This window comes from Urtica dioica, chromosome 4, assembly GCF_054948205.1.
Source record: "Urtica dioica subsp. dioica isolate 48M chromosome 4, U.dioica_male_clone48M_v1_H2, whole genome shotgun sequence".
NCBI lineage: Eukaryota > Viridiplantae > Streptophyta > Magnoliopsida > Rosales > Urticaceae > Urtica > Urtica dioica.
This window is the reverse complement of record NC_142759.1, coordinates 18225639-18241465: the sequence shown is the minus strand read 5'-3', so window position 1 is coordinate 18241465 and position 15827 is coordinate 18225639. Positions and strand designations below refer to the sequence as shown.

The window sequence follows — 15827 nt, the reverse complement described above, 5'->3', positions numbered from 1 at the left end:
TATGCGCCGGCCGCATGAACTTCGTTGTAAAAACTTATATTCTCTATTTATTATTATGCTCTAATTATTGTTGTTTGTTGGTGGTTCAAAATTGTTATGGAATGTACGTACATACGTACTGTATTATGCGTAGGAAAACTACGGTTTTGTATCTCTTGATGGCATTGATCAATACCATCTATCGTTATCAGATATATTCCAAGCATTATATTAATCGATTTTTCGTTATAACCACTCAGATACTACGATCCTATATATGCTTATATGTCTTCAATAGTTGAGATATAGTTTCTGATGCCACTTTCCAAAACTAAAGGTATAATCATTTTTCAAAAATAATAATATATTAACTATCACAAACATGGTTAACATTCGTTTAGCAATGATATTATGAAAATTATTAGAAGAACCAAAAAAAAAAAATGTAAGACCGTAGCCGTTAATTTTGTTTATTGATGAAATCTACTATTACTATGAGTCCTTGACATATAGTTAACACTTTTTTCTTCTGCTACTTACATTGAAAAAAACGATGGAGGGCTGTTATATAACAAGACTAGCATTATCTATAATAGAATCTCTAGAACAGATACAAATAATCATCAGAGATATTATAATATATGAACTTTCAACTCAGAAAGCAGATATTGACCCTGCAAGCCAACAACAACTCTTGATAAGCTCCTATATGCTACTTCGGTGGTTGACTGTAATTGTGGAGATATCAGCTTCAAGTTATGTCGTTTCTTATATCTTGTTATCGTTTTTTATTGTTTTGACCCTGTGTGTGCTGACGTGTCAAGAATCTACGAGTTGTGTAGAAATTGACGGCTGAGATCGTCTCTATGCTTAAGTCTATAAATCAGAGTCAGTCTCAGTTAGTTAGCGGGTCTTGTCAATTAGTTGGTACTATTCAAAGAGAAAAGTGATGATTGGGAAAGAAACACTGAGCGAAAAGTGAATCGTCTGTGAGGGAGGGAAATTCTTTCTCAGGGAAACATGAGCGATTGTCACTGATTGATGTTTGATTCTCACCGGTCTGAAGTATGTTGTAAAGACGGTGGAGAAATATTGAAAGAGCGGTGTTTGATCTTGATTATACACTCGAACTACTTTCATTGAGGAGTTCGCGGGGACTAGGCTTTCGGGCTGAACCTCGTCAACAAATTTGTGTGTTCGTGTGTGGATTTGACTGTGATTTCAGGAGATTTAGGTTTTAAAATCTCTATAGTGGTATCAGAGCTTTGTAACGTCGGTCGTGAATTCACAGTTTCTTTATTATTGATCCTCGGAAATTCTTCACCCTGGCGGAATCAGAAGAATCGAATCACCTCGCAGAGCGTACCGGCGATCAAGATAGGAGCGACGACCCTCCAGCACAAAGCACCAGCACCAATTCATCGAAACAGAGCAATCTAGGGTTTCACGCGTGGAATCCATCACCGGCGTTGAGAATTGACATCGAAAAATTCGACAGCACCGGCGACTTTCGCATATGGCCTCGAAAGATCTCTGCTCTACTCACCCAACAGAGATTGTTGAGGACATCCCTCAGGATCAGAGAGAAGAAATGTCTGAAACCGCCATGGGCACGATAATATTTCATCTTTCGGATTTAATAATCCGTCTGATTGACAAGGAAGACACACCGGCGAAAGTGTGGAAGAAACTTGAGGAGATGTTTCAATCTCGCTCACTCTCCAACAAAATCTACATGAAGGAGAGGCTCTTTGGGTTCAGGATGGACCAAGCGAAGTCCTTGGAAGCCAATTTGGACGAGTTCCTGAAAATGACGATCGAGCTCGCAAACTCCAGCGACAAGGAAGAGCTCAGCGACGAGAATAAGGCGATTATTATTCTCAATTCCCTTCCAGAGACGTACAGGGAGGTGAAATCGGCAATCAAGTACGGGAGGTCAACGATCACCCTAGATGAAGTCATATCTGTGCTCAAATCCAAAGACCAAGAATCATGGCAAAGCACCTGCAAAGACCAACAACCAGAGTCCCAACCCCAACGCCGACAAGAAGTGCTTCTACTGCAACAAAATGGGTCACATCAAGAAGGATTGCTAGTCATGGATTAAGAAGAACAAGAAAATCAAGCTAGCACATCACAAGGTCACCAAGACTCGGTAAACTTTGGTGATGGCTACAATGACGGCGAAGTTCTCATGACGTCGGGAAATCTCAAGGCCTCGGACTGGATCCTTGACTCTGGTTGCACCTATCATATGACGCACAACAAGCATTGGCTATCGGACTACCAAGAACTTGATGGAGGGAAGGTAATAATGGGTAACAATCATTCCTGTTCTGTTGCTGGTATAGGATCTGTTAGCATTAGGATGGTTGATAGTGTTGTGAGAATTCTTGAAAATGTTAAATATGTACCTGAATTGTCTAGGAACCTGATATCTATTGGCATTCTTGATGACTTGGGTTACACTGACAAAATTGAGCAAGGCTCTATGTATATTGCAAAAGGTGCTATTGTTTTGAAGGGAACCAAGATAGCAGGTCTATATTATCTTATTGGAGAGACTCTACATGGAGATGTATCAGTTGCCTCTACCCAAAAAGACAGCAAGGCTACACTGTGGCACCGGAGGCTAGGCCATATCAGTGAGAAGGGCCTACAACTGATGAGCAATCAAAAACTACTAGGAAATGACAAAGTCAGCAAACTTGACTTCTGCGAGCACTGCATTTTGGGGAAGCAACACAGGCAGAAATTCTCAACTGGAAAACACATGTCTACGCAAGTACTTGAGTACATTCACTCAGATTTGTGGGGACCCTCAAGGACAGCAACTCATGGTGGTAATTTCTATTTCTTATCTATCATTGATGACTTCTCTAAAAAGGTTTGGATATATTTGTTGAAACACAAAAATCAGGCTTTTGAGAAATTTAAAGAATGGAAAATTCTGGTTGAAAATTTGACTGATAAAAAGGTTAAGACTTTGAGAACGGATAATGGTCTTGAGTTATGTAATGCTGAGTTCGATCAGTTTTGTGCCAATGAGGGAATTCAAAGGCATAAAACTGTGAGACTAACCCCTCAGCAAAACGGAGTTGCTGAAAGAATGAACAGGTCTTTGCTGAACAAAGCGAGAAGCATGCTATTCGATTCCGAGTTGGCTAAGGCTTTTTGGGGTGAAGCAATGGTCACCGCTGCATACCTGGTGAATAGGTGTCCTTCAAGCGCCATTGAATTCAAGACACCAGAAGAAAAATGGAGTTCAAGGCCACCTGACCTCAATCATTTGAGAGTGTTTGGCTGCTCTGCATATGTTCATCAAAGTCAAGGAAAATTGGAACCAAGAGCCATCAAATGCGTGTTCCTTGGCTATCCGCAAGGTACAAAAGGGTATAGACCGTAGGTAAGGGAAGGTAATGGTTTCAAAATTATCAATAGTAGAGACGTGATATTTAATGAGACTGTTTTCCCTTGTCAATCATATACTAACCCAAGTTCTAGTGCTGTGAGTGTCACTAACCATGCAGAAACCTTAGAGAACACTATTCAGGTGGAGCCAGCAGGTCATGCCACTTCTCCACAACCCCAAGGCCAAAGCATCTCAAGTGACTATGAAGATCAGGACATTCAAGTCCCAGATCATGTTACTGAGCCTAGCGATCATGCAGGTCACAAACAAGGCAACAGTGAACAAGAGGTTACAAGCCACAGCAGCTCAGAGCAACCTCAATAACAGCATGACTACCTTTTGACAAGGGATAGAGAGAAGAGAGTGTCTAGGCCTACATAGAGATATGGCTTCTCCGCATACTCCGAGATCCTTGCCTATGCCTTCACATCCGCCTTGGAGATTCAGATGAAGGAGCCCTTCTACTATCAAGATGTTGTTGCTGGATCAGACTCAGCTAAATGGAAGGAAGCGATGAGAGAGGAAATGGAGTCGCTCTACAAGAACAGAACATGGGTCATGGTTCCTAGGCCTAAGGATCAAAAGCCGGTAACGTGTAGATGGCTTTACAAGATCAAAGAAGGTGTGAACGGCTCTGACAAGCCTCGGTACAAGGCCAGGCTAGTGGAAAAAGGCTTCACACAAGTTGAGGGAATCGATTATAATGAAATTTTCTCACATGTGGTGAAGTACAAGACCATAAGGATTATGCTCGCGCTCGTGGTTCAGTACAACTTGGAATTACAGCAAATGGACGTGAAAATAGTGTTTCGTCACGGTGACCTAGAAGAAGTCATTTATATGGAGTAGCCACCAGGATATGAAGTGCACAAGGGCAAAGACATGGTGTGTCTCCTAAAGAAATCGCTGTATGGTTTGAAGCAGTCTCCGCGCCAATGGTATAAGCGCTTCGACACGTTCATGATAGAGCAAGGATACAACAGGAGCTCTTATGACGCATGTTTATACGTCAAAGGAAATGAAGTTCTGAAAAGCGTCTACCTTCTCGTATATGTAGATGATATGTTGCTGATTAGGAGTTCAGCAACAAAAATATCCAAACTCAAGAAGATTTTGAGCAAAGAGTTTGATATGAAAGATTTAGGTGATTCCACAAGAGTCCTTGGAATCGGCATCATCAGAGACAGGGAAAAGGATTTACTGGCACTTTCACAGCGTGGCTACTTGGAGAAGTTAGTTGACAAATTTGCCATGAAAGACGCAAAGCCAGTGACTCAACCCTTGGCAAATCATTTCAGCCTCTCTGCGAGTCAATGCCCTGTGTCAGCTTCAGCAAAGCAGGCCATGGAAGATGTTCCATACTCAAGTGCAGTTGGCTCTGTCATGTAAACCATGGTGTGTTCAAGACCTGATATTGCTCATGCCATTAGTGTTCTTAGCAGGTACATGTCAAACCTTGGCAAGGAACACTGGCTGGCTATGAAGCATCTCCTAAGGTACTTGAAAGGCACCACTGATGTGGGTTTGGTGTACCACAAGAGAGGCAGTTCAGTTCTGGTGGAGGGATATGTAGACTCTGACTACGCAGGGGATAAAGACAGTAGAAAATCTACTACAGCTTATCAATTCCAGATTAACGGCAATTGCGTGAGCTGGAAGTCACAGTTACAGCCTGTCGTGACTTTGTCCACAGCAGAGGCAGAGTATATTGTTGCCACTGAGGCAGTGAAGGAAGAAGGCATATGGATTCAAGGGCTGCTAAAGGAGTTGCATGTGTTCCAAGGTACAACAACTCTCTTCTCCGACAGCCAGAGTGCTATCCATCTGTGCAAGAATCTAGTGTTCCACGACAAGACTAAGCACGTTTACATCAAGTACCACTTCATCAGAGAGAAGATCACCGATGACATCATCAACATCGCGAAAGTCAGCATTGATGACAACCCGGCAGACTGTGGTACAAAAGTGGTAACTCTAGGGAAGTTTCAGTTATGTCTGGAGCTTCTTGGAATGGATGCAACGCGACTATGAACAGAATCGAACGATGAATTAGTGGAAAGGTTGATTGAGTGTATGAAAGGTCAAGATCACTTGAAGACTGAGGTGGAGATTGTGGAGATATCATCTTCAAGTTATGTCGTTTCTTATATCTTGTTATCGTTTTTATTGTTTTGACCCTGTGTGTGCTGACGTGTCAAGAATCTACGAGTTGTGTAGAAATTGACGGCTGAGATCGTCTCTATGCTTAAGTCTATAAATCAGAGTCAGCCTCAGTTAGTTAGCGGGTCTTGTCAATTAGTTGGTACTATTCAGAGAGAAAAGTGAGGATTGGGAAAGAAACACTGAGCGAAGAGTGAATCGTCTGTGAGGGAGGGAAATTCTTTCTCAGGGAAACAAGAGCGATTGTCACTGATTGGTGTTTGATTCTCACCAGTCTGAAGTACGTTGTAAACACGGTGGAGAAAGATTGAAAGAGCGGTGTTTGATCTTGATTATACACTCGTACTACCTTCATTGAGGAGTTCGCATGGACTAGGCTTTTGGGTTGAACCTCGTCAACAAATTTGTGTGTTCGTGTGTGGATTTAACTGTGATTTCAGGAGATTTTGGTTTTAAAATCTCTACAGTAATAAAAATAAAAATGTAAACTGCGAATAAAAAAATAAATGAAACTGTAGTTACACTGAGTTGGCCATTTGGTTCGGGCAACTCGATCTGTTGTCTTTGATGATGTCTCTAGCATCGCACAGAACATTATTATTGTTGTACGACCATGATTAGACATGGCCTTCCTGACAACTTTTTGCCTGTCCTCGTCCTGATGTACGTCATCTGTCCTGGTGTCCGATTATAGGACATTCTCTTTTGTTGTCTCTTATAAAAGAGAATGACATACCCTAGGAAAGGGTAACACACTTTACCGCCAAAACCAACTTTTCAAGAGTGTGTATGTTTTTGTGTATTTGTTATTGTAATGAAGTAAAACAATGAGAGAGTGTAAGAGTGAAAAGTGAAGGGAGCTCAAACCTAAGGGGAGCTTAGGTTAACAACACTATAGAAATAGCTTGGAGTTAGGATTAGTGGAAGGTGACCATCCATTGTATTCCGACGTGTATTCAGCGTATTGTCTAGTGAAGTTCTTCTTTTCACCGGGATTGAATATCCCCTCAGAGTAGGCATTTGAGGCCGAACTGGGTTATCATTTCTTGGTGTTCTTTACTTGCTTTCATTACATGTTGCTTGTTGTTCATCTTGTTGTTCTTAACATCATCTAACAAGCAGGTTACATAGTAGATCTGGACTTTCAGAAATTGTAAAGAAATTATAAAATAAGTCTAATAATATTTTTGGAATATTTGATATTATTATTACCCTATTGCCTTAAGTCACTCAACTTTTGTTCTTCAATTAAATGGTATTTTTCCTCAAACTTTGTATGTCCTTAATGATTAAAGGTATAGCCTAAAAAAAATACACATCTTAGACCTGAATTAAGCTTGTGCATGTTGAATGACCTAAAATTTAGAAAACATGCACAATTAAAACTGCTCATAGTGAGAGAGAATAGTTTTACTAGGACAAAATAAAATTTTAGACTATACAATAGTCGTGTCCAAACGCTTAAAAGTTGCATATGTTTCCTAAGTAGACGCAATTCGAGTTACGTCAATTATTAGTGTGGGCCTAAAAGAAACAGATGTGAGAAGTCGCGTATGTTCCTAGATGCGAGAAACGAACGTGACTTCTTACGTCTTCATCGATTATTAGTGTTGACGGTGTCATAGACATTCCTAATTTATTTCTAACATTTTTTAGATCGGGGTGCCCTTAGAGTAGTCATACCAACTTCAGTGTACAATTTGGAAACGAACTACGGGGCTGCGACCTCCCATAGTTTCCACCATCTCATAAACATATATCGTATGAGAAAACTCTATTTTCAGCATGTAGGTCGGCTCGAGAGAGATTTCGCATAATATATACCTCATTAACTCGAGGCGGTACGACTCTCTTACCTATCTTATCACTTGATTATTTGAGTTGCATACAAAGATGACATATGACGTAAGCATAATCTATAACATGGCCAAGAATATGAACATATTATGCAAAAATTCAACTAAATTCATACATTAGCTCATCATAAGAATTCATATCATAAACACCACATTTCACTCAACAACACATATACACACATATAAAAAAATATCAAACAAACAATCGGATAATGCATATTAATCAATCAAGATCACACACTCATCATATTTAATTTAAACGAATCCATGTTGTAGTGATATTATTCTCACCTTTTATAGCCGAGTTAATACGATCGTTGACCGTGGAAAGGATCGAAAACTCTAACCAATTCGGAACCTAAACAGAAAATAAATAAAGCTAATCGGTTGTTGTGGCGACCCGACTTTTCGGACCGTCTTACTTATCTTACTTTTTTAAACTTTAGAAAACTCTTTTAAAAACTTGGAGGAATTCTTTTATTAAAAATACATCGAATCAAGAAAAACCAAAATTTTAATAATTTAAAAAGAAACAAAACATTAAAGAAATATGAAGATTGCATTATAAACGTGTCATGAGAAGTACTTAACCAAACTTGAAAATACCAATTTAAAACCAAACATGGTAGCAAAAATACTAAAATATAATCCATATTCTTAATCTCAACCAAATTATAAAACTCTTTAAAACTTCATAACTTCGAAATAACTGAAAATAAAAACTTTAAAATTTAATTTTTATGACTTGTAGCGGAAGACTTATTTTGTAAATGGAAACCATAACCCAACCATCTCACTATCAACGCCGCTAGTTCACCCTGCTCAATTCTTTGTATGTCGTTTGTCTACAATATACACGTAAAAGTTTTTCGGAGAAATGAGCTTACGCTCAGCGAGAATAATATAAAGCTCATAAAAAAATTAATGCAATGCATGACCCGTTATTAGTATTTTAAAACTAATCGGTGACTTGATCTTTATTTTCTTGATTCTATCTGCTTTTAGTTCGGGGTGCCCTTAGGGTAGTCGTACATATTTCAGTGCGCACTTTAGAGACGGAGATATGGGGTTGAAAGGTCCCACACTTTGCTCTATCTAATAAATATATTAAGGTCTCGGCCTGAGAAATTTCCCCATTTGAGCTTCGGCCCGGGAAACTTCTCCTTAAAACCTCTCATGGCGGTACAACTCCATTGCTTATCTTTATCTTTTCACTTTGAGAATTCCGTTACATACAAATATGACATGTACATAAAAAAATTTCATACATATGCTCATATAAAAAAAACATGACTAAAGAATAAAACATGTATTCTCAAATCTACTTTAAATTAACATCACATAGCTTACAAAACATAAATTACAAACTACTAGAATCAACCATGCAATTATAACGAAACACATACTCAAACATATAAAACTATAAAAAAAAAAATAAAAAAAAATAAAAAAACCACATCATGAATCACAAAATAATCATATTTGATTTTGAACTAAGCTATGTTGTAATGAGACTATTCTCACCTTGACAAAACGTGAGTAAAGCTCTTTGACCGAAGACGAAATTGGAAGCTCTACTTGACTCGAAACCTAATCGGGATAAAAGACTATCGGGGATCAGCTAATAAAAGGATTCAATAAATGCTTTAGGTTCTGAAAATTTTCAGAAACGATATTTAACGTGAAATCACTAAAATACGATTAGCTACTATGATTTCGGGAAAAAAACTAAAATTCTGAAAAATGTATGTAAATATTCTAGTAATTATAAAACATAATTTTGAGCACTTTTTGTAAAGACATCACAGCCAAAAACATCCTTTGACTATTTCTTAAAAATAAGACAATTATTATGAAATCGGACTTTAACAAACTGTGCCAAACTGGTTTGCACATCATTTCCAAAATAGCTATACCATAAAACTTGTTTATTGAAAATAAACATAAATTAAATATATGAAAAGAAAACACATAACACTAAACAATGGAAAAACTTTCGAACCAAGCTAATAAACGAAAATAGCATACTAAGCATTTCAAAGTCGATTTTGAAGTTATATCCAAACTGTGAAACTGGTCTGGGCTGTGATTAGAGAATAATCGGAAAACATTTTGTATTTGATAAAAATATTATTCGATCTAACATTTAAACAGAAAAACTCTAAACCTAACTTTTCCACAAAAAAAAAAAAATCGATGAAAAAGAATTATTTTTGAAGTCACGGTAAACGTATTAAAATTGATTTTGGTTGAATCCGAACCAGAAACCTTATTTTGATCTATAAATTAAAATAAAAAACAAGAAAAGAAATTAATTTGAGAAGGAACACGAATTACATACCTAATTTCTCAGATGATTGTAAAAGAATTAGCCTTTAACAATCATAAAATTCAAAAACAAAGAGAGAAAGATTTATTTATTTGAACTACTACAAATATAGGCATTTTTTTCGCACCCGATGCCCAAAATGTCGCACCCGAAGTTCTTCGGGTGCGACTTTAGGTGCGATATTGTCGCACCCAAAAGTCCATCCCTAAAGGCTTCAGGTGCGACATGTCGCACCTAAAAGTGTCACATATGTCGTACCGAAGTCGCACCTATTTGGCTGGTGCGACATGTCGCACCTAATACGTTATTTTAATTTAAAAAAAAATTACGCCACCCCCTCCTCCCCATCCTCCCTCGCCGGCCTACCCCTCATCCCCCTCATCCCCCGTCGGGCCTCAGCCCTCACCGCCTCTCCTCTCCTCCTCCCTCGCCGGCCTCGCCCTCGACGGGTGAGGAAAGAGGTGTTGTGCTCTGTTGGAGGGAGGAGAGAAAAAGAGGTCGGCCCTCGCGGTCTTGGAAGGCGAAAGTGCTCGGCGGAGGTGGCTGAGGTCATCGGCCAAGTGAGAGAGCTTACCTAGGCTCGGTGGCGAGGAGGAGAGGCGGCGGCGGGGACGGGCAGCGAGGAGGATGGGCGGCGGCGAGGAGGATGGGCTGCGGCAGAGGGACGAGAGAGAGAGAGAGAATAAGAGAGGCGTGAAGAAGAAGGAGCGGTGTTTTATAATTTTAACCTAATACTTTCATATGCGACATGTTGCTCATATTGGGTGCGACATGTTGCACGGGATACTAAAATAAAATTTTCAATTCAGGATAGTAAAAATAAGAGGAGGGATTTTAACTCGCCTAAAATTTTTAAAACTTTTGTCGCACCAGATAGTATTGGGTGCGACATGTCGCACCCGATACCACTTAAAATGAGCGAATTTTTTTGTTTTCTGTAAAGGTATCCGGTGCGACATGTCGCACCCAATGCTCATTTAAGTACGACATGTCGCACCGGATACCTTTCCACACTAGAAAATGAAATTTGTAGTAGTGTTAGTGGCTAGGGTTTTACAGTGAAAAAGAGAAGTGATGGGGATAGAGATGGAGAGATCGGTAAAGAGCATGAGAAAGAGCTGATGGTGTGTTTAGAAAAAAGGAAACACCACCCCAAATCCTAATGTGCTTTTTATAGACGATTTCTTTTTAACCTAAGCTTATTTTTTAATGGACCAATAAAAGAAAACTCTAAAGAATCGTTAAGAGAATAAAACTAATTTGATATCTATTATAGATATATAAGCTGACATATAAAATATTATATTAAATTACAAAGGCATATCACATATATATTGATAACCCAAATATATATATTAGGGGTGTACAAAAATTGACTGAAAATTGGTTAAACCCATAACCGAACCAATTCGGAACCGACATTCGGTGCAACGTCATCAAACCAAATATTTGGTTCGGTTAACCGAAATCGAATTAAAGAATCGGTTCGGTTATCAGTTTTGAATATATAAAAATCCGGTCATCGGTTATTTAACCGATTTTTTTTATTATATAAAACGGATAATCAGTTTTGAAACCGGATAACCAATTTTAACCTGTTAACCGATTTGAACCGGATAACCGATTTGGATAATTGTAAGATCTTTAAATTTGGTCATCCAATTCTGAAATCGGTTAACCAGTTTTAAAACGGTTATAAAACTGGTTATCGGTTTTACAGAACTGGTTAACCGAATTTCGGTTTTGGACCAATTCGGTTCGGACATTGGTCCAAAATTTTCAAAATCGAAAATTCGGTTTCGGTTTTCAAATTTGTCCAAAACCGAACCGAACCGAACCGATTTCACCCCTAAATATATATATATATATATATATATATATACATGGTGAATGAAGGTAACCAAATTATAAAGATTTTACATAAATAACCTATATCATATACATATTTCCACTATACAAACTTTTCATTAATTATATATTCATATGTAGCTATGTAACAATTATATATACATATGAATTCTAGGTAAGTTGCTTTGGATTTAATTTTCAATAGAAAGATTAGATAGTAAAAAAAAATCTCTATAACCATATTTCACACATAACTCTAATTTAGAATTTAAAAATATCATATTTAGGGATTTCACACACTAGCTATCTTTGATACTTTAACAGCCATAAAAGGATGCTGGAAAAAATTCCAGAAACGAAAATTGGGCATGAAAAGACCAAAATACCCTTAGATAGAGAATACCGGGAAAAATGTATTTTTCTGAAAATTTTCTTAAAAAATTCCAGAAGATAGGGAATAAATATTTGAACGTTAAAATATTTAGTGGTATGACCAAATACGGATTACAAGACAACAAAAAAGTAAAATAAAAATATAAAGTGTAAAAGAAGTTTCATAAACATTCTGAAAACGGTCTGCGCACCTATCGAAAATTAAATTTTTTATATATTTCCGCTAATTAAAAACTTGAAAAATTTATATCATAGAACAACAACACATAAAAGTATCTTGTATAAAAATTTCATTCAAAAATATGTTTCTAAGCTATTTTTTTTAAAAAGACCGCACTATTTAAATCAAGATAAAATTATCCGCTGACCGATTGTAAATGATTTTTATAATAAAAATTGTTCATATAAAAATCATTTCAAATATTCGTTTATAAAAAAAATGTATATTAAAAAAATATACGTAGATATTAAAAAAAACGTTTTTTTACTGCGCAAAAGTCAGCTAGAAACAAAATAGGTTTAAATATATTATTCATAAATAAAACCTACATAATATAAATATGATTACTAAAAGAGAGAAAGAACTCAAAAATATCCGGAGAGATGAAAATTTGGGTTGTACTAATAATTTTAAACACTTCAAATTTATCAGGAGTTAGAGCTTTCTCTCTTTTTTTTTTTTTTTTTTGAAGAATTAGGATCGAGAGACGGAAAGGACAAAAGAGAAAAGAGCATAAGGGAAAAAGAGGTTTCACTTTAATGTCAAAAATTATGATATATTAATTATCTTCTATGTATAATTTTCCCTTTTTATTCACGCGTTAATTCCCTAAATTCTTTCATGCGTAAAATGTGATTTGATCCCAAAAATAAAAGTTACCAATTATGATCGATTTGAATCCTACATTAATAGCCTTCAGCTTGCTTTTTAAAGTTTAGTTTGAAAAAAATATACATAAATAATAAAATGAAGTCGGTTGCCTTATAAACTCTCTAAGCAATAACTGTATACAATATATACATAACTTCATCATTGTTCCTAATTCATACTTATATATATATATATATATATATATATATATATATATATATATATATATATATATATATAACACACAACTAAAGCTGGCACATTTTTTTTTAAAACATTAAAACCTTCATACGAAAATATATATAACTATAACTAGATATATACATATAACTTTATATACTAATATAGTCATACGTTTAAGTCTATGCAAAATACGTGTATATATAATCTGTGTGTGCGCGCGTGTGACGACCCGACTTTTTGGACCGTCTTATTTATCTTATTTTTTAAACTTTAGAAAATTCTTTAGAAAATTTGGAGGAATTTTTCATTTAAAAAACACACTACTACAAATATGGGCATCAGGTGCGACAAAAGTCGCACCTGATGCCCAAAAAGTCGCACCCGATAGTACTATCGGGTGCGACTTTAGGTGTGACTAAGTCGCATCTAAAAGTCCGCAGCTAATACTATTGAATGCGACACTATTGGGTGCGACTTATCGCACCTGAAGTCGGACCTATTTTTCCGTGGGAACTCAAGAATAAGGCGAGAATTTGACTTTTGGGTGCGACATGTCGCACCCAATAGTCTTCCCACCAAAACACCAAACAGTGGTTTAGACGTCGCTTTTTAAAAAAGCGACGTCAAATCTTTTAAAAGAGCAGTTTTTTAGATGTCAATTTATTTAAAAGTGACTTATTTCTTATTTCGTTTTTGAAAAAAAAAATCAGCCAAGATTTAATAAAAAAATTTCCTTATAAATCTAGATTTCAGAAATTGATTTCACAAAAGAAGATAGAGTACATGCAACTTATGATAAATTAAAAAATTCACACGGGTCTATTTACATCTTGCTGTCTGAAATCAGCTCGATTCACAAACTCCTTGTTCTCCCAAAGAGCCTCCCAAGATCTTTCCTCTCCTGAGTCAGAATAGCATCAGCTTGAGAATGTTACTGTAACAACTTTGGTCTTTCTGATCATTGGATAGCTGTCATATACCAGCATGTAGTACTTAGAACAAGTCGTTTTGCATAAGAAAATTTGAGAAGAAAAACAAATAAAGAGGAAGATTGTTTGCCAGTAATGTCAAGAATTTCTCCAACCTCTCACTCAGAGAGAGCAGTCCACTCATACGGAAATTACATCCCTTAGCGCCTCATAGCATTCCACTATTGCTGTGCACATATATTCAATATTCTTCATTTTTTTTAAATAACTCATCATCGTCCTTGCCTTTGAAATCTTTTGCCATGTCTACTGCTATAGGAATCTGTAGTATGAAGAAAAAAAAGGATTCAAGAATTATCGCTGCCAATAAACCATGCAAAGAAATCTCTTTTCCTTTTCATGCTCAAGATAAACAAATACCTTGCTAGCGAGCATGAAGGGTGGCCACTGGATAACAAAAACGTTATTTGAATAATATGGAACAAGCAACAAGTCTATATCTCTGAAAATTTACCAATAAGAAGATATACTCAGAAACTAAAAACAACTCATTTACAATAGCAAATTTACTTTGAGGAAGAAGAAAACAGAACCTTTTGCTGATAAGGTCTTCTAATCTCATAGTGTGTATGACTTTATATATATTCACCTTATTTATTCAATGAACTCAGTGGAGTTTTCTTTACACAAAACTACATTTTCCTTTGTTTACCAAACCGATATTTTATTACAGCTGCAGCCATGTTAGCAATGCTTTTTACGGAAGATGAATCGATACTAACCTCGCCCAAGTGACTAAAGGCACCGTGTATCCCACCAAACAGAGTAGAGAATATGGCATACCATATTTGTGCATCCATAAAATAGACCTAACCAAACATTTAAGAAAAACAATTGCAGAAATGTTTGAAATTAACGCATAAAAACTAATTTTGTCAAAATTTTTTTTATCACTTACCAGAACAATGGGTGTCCATATTGCAATGATGACAAAAATGTTATGCGGCGCTAAAGAAGTAATAAAGGAAAATACAGGGATCAGCTACATTTAAACAACAAACTAGGAGAACTACATAAAAAAATAAAAGGTGGGTTAAAGTGTCACCATGTGGAAAGAATTCGTGCCATTGATAATCATTGATTTTCATTTCCATTATCACTTTTGTTGGCTCCACTAGAGGTAATATCTGTCAATAAACCACATGAAAACCCCTCATAACTCAACATGAAAACCAAACAATCAACAACAAAAAAAATTAAAACAGAGAGAGAAGCCTCAAATCCGAATTGGAACCCTAATTTTCGGAATAGAAATTGGGGAAAACATCTCAGATCCTTACCTGACCACGCTAATCAGCAAACACGGACCCTCACTCCTTCTTCCTCCTCGGATTTAGCGGCGTTGGTCTCACAAGAATCGAACGCTCGACAAACATAAACAAGTCAAAAGAATTCCCGACAGGCTGACCCACTAGCGCTTAAGCCATCATAACTCGAGCTACAAAACTTGAAATTGATTGATTCTGGAAATCCCGACAGGCTGACCCACTAGCGCTCAAAAACAGCCCGTAATTCACTGTTACAATTCTGGAAATCCCGTTTTACTGCTGCGAAACACAAACTTTGGAAATTCATAACTCATTCAATACTCAATGGATTTACATGTTCTTGGTCATTTTAGAAAGCTCATACAGTCTACTATCCATGAAAAATATCCAAAAATAAGAACTCATATCATATCGGTCTGTCCACGTCGATTTACAGAGGTAGTTCAAGCAGTTTGTCTTTTTAAAAAATTCGGCCAAATTCAAACGACAACCAAGAAATCTGAAACCAATCACCAATTTCAAGTCCTCAACATCAATAA

General features: G+C 36.8%; 1 long non-coding RNA gene across 1 annotated transcript; it reads right to left on the bottom strand.

Annotated features, from left to right (window-relative positions):
• Positions 1–14748: 14748 nt before the first annotated feature.
• LOC149400977 (uncharacterized) lies at positions 14749–15087 on the bottom strand. Its single transcript, XR_016296399.1, has 3 exons — positions 15066–15087; positions 14919–14968; positions 14749–14829 (listed from the first exon to the last, which is right to left on the bottom strand). It is a non-coding gene; the product is annotated as an uncharacterized LOC149400977 (long non-coding RNA).
• Between the last annotated feature and the right edge of the window lie 740 nt (positions 15088–15827).